This window comes from Sinocyclocheilus anshuiensis, unplaced genomic scaffold (assembly GCF_001515605.1).
Source record: "Sinocyclocheilus anshuiensis isolate Anshui unplaced genomic scaffold, SAMN03320099.WGS_v1.1 scaffold182, whole genome shotgun sequence".
In the NCBI taxonomy this organism is placed as follows: domain Eukaryota; kingdom Metazoa; phylum Chordata; class Actinopteri; order Cypriniformes; family Cyprinidae; genus Sinocyclocheilus; species Sinocyclocheilus anshuiensis.
Genome location: NW_015547632.1, coordinates 211,147 through 213,169, shown reverse-complemented (window position 1 = coordinate 213,169; position 2,023 = coordinate 211,147). Strand labels below are relative to the sequence as shown.

General features: G+C 35.9%; 1 protein-coding gene across 1 annotated transcript in view; it reads right to left on the bottom strand.

The window, feature by feature from the left end:
* becn1 (beclin 1, autophagy related) overlaps window positions 1-2,023 on the bottom strand; it is a 105,952-nt gene that overhangs the window by 102,983 nt on the left and 946 nt on the right. The window lies entirely within an intron of this gene.

Sequence of the window (2,023 nt, the reverse complement as noted above, 5' to 3'; positions counted from 1 at the left end):
CATAAACATCAAAGGGGGCTTTGAGCCCCTGCCCTTTTTCTTCCTCGAGAGAAAGTGGCCTTTTTTCTGGGGAGTTCTTTTTTTTTTTTTTTCAAAATAAATTAATATATATGTGTGCGTGTTACTATTTGATCACAGCTTTCCCTGTCAAACAAATAAAAAACGAAATATCAGGTCGGGTCAGGAAATGTTGAGACTCTGATCGGCACATCACAGTCACAGACAGAGAACCGCAGCGGCAGAAGTGAACCCTCCCTCTCTTTCCAGTTGTGTTTGTCTTGGTGTGGAGGTGAGTGGTGATGAACAAAAGACTAAGCTACCTGTGCCTCGAATTGACAGCTAATTATCCAAAAGACAAAAGGCAAATATAATTAATTTGTCTTGCTAACATCCATGACTTGTGAGCTAACATGTAATAAGTTAGCTAAAGTTTAGCTAAGGCAATATATCATGGGCATACAGGCTAACTTAATGGAGAAATGACAGCTGAATATAGTAAAATTAATAATGTCATCAGAATTGCCACATTGATATGCAAATCAGGCGTTAAGTGATTAAAATGCGCTAATTTGCATACATTTGACACAAGGCATTGCAGATGAATAGGATAAACAAAATAACTAAAGCATATCACCACAGAACTTCCCCAGTTTTTAGTTAAAGACATACATCAAGAGTCTTTTACCTTGAAATGTTGTTTAAATATGCAGATAGCTTGTTTTTGTTAATTTAGAAGAAATCTACAGAAGCAGAGGAGGGTAGTAGGCTTACTTCAAGAGTCTTTTCCCTTGAAATGTTATGTTTAAATATGCAGATAACTTGTTTTGGTTAATTTAGAAGAAATCTACATTTGCAAACAGACGAGGGTGCTTAAAACAAACACCTTAATGTGTATTTTGGAAATTTCCTTTCCATTAGAGCAAAAGAAGACATGGAAGCAAAATAGACCAAAATCTCAAAATTGAACAGTACATGAAGTGTCCTGACTCCTGCCTTAAACAATAAATTCATAATGTTGATCTCAGGCTCCTCATCTAATAACTATCCATTCTATGAATATGTTGTATGCTGATAGATCTTAACAGCCCTCCCTCAAATGTGAAACAAAGTTCTTGTCACCATCAGTTTGAGTGTGTGTGTGTGTGTGTGTGTGTGTGTGTGTGTGTGTTTGTGTACCTGTTTTTCTATTCTGGTGGGGACTTAAACCTGAATACACACAAACTCATGTCACAAAATTACTCATGGGGACTCATGTCACGGTGGGGACCTAAATTGAGGTTTACGGGTAAACAGACTAATAAATCACACAGAATGAAGTTTTTTTTTAGACAAGATTGACTGAAATGATAAACAATAATACTTATTAATAAAACTTATGACTAAAAATGTCTACAGTTTTCAGTGACTAAAAATGCAGCTGACGAAATTAGCACAAATTAATGGAAGTGTACAATAAATCTTTGTACAATATTTTGTGTTAAATGATGCACATTATTTGATGTTTGTCACATGTAATAAGAGTAGGCCATTTTTGTGGTATAATGCCAGCCTTTTCCACTGGCTACTACAATCAAAAGTATATTTCTTACCTGTGGGAAACTCCGGTGTTTAAATCAAGATTGTAATCTTTTAAAGGGGTCATATGACGTTGCTAAAAAATAATATTATTTTGTGTATTTGGTGTTATGAAATGTGTTTATGTGGTTTAAAGTAAAAAAAAACACATTATTTTCCACATACTGCACATTATTTTTTCTCCTCTATGCCCCGCCTTTCTGAAACGCGTGTCGATTTTTTACAAAGCTCATCGTTCTGAAAAGCGAGGTGTGCTCTGATTGGCCAGCTATCTTGTGTGTTGTGATTGGCCGAATATCTCAAGCGTGTGATGGAAATGTTACGCCCCTTACCATATTGTGATGCCGTGTCCCAGTGCGACGAGACAAAAACAATAAAACCCATTATAAACGAGGCATTTGTTGCATCCAGTGGGGACATAATTACTGATTATAATGACTTATACTGT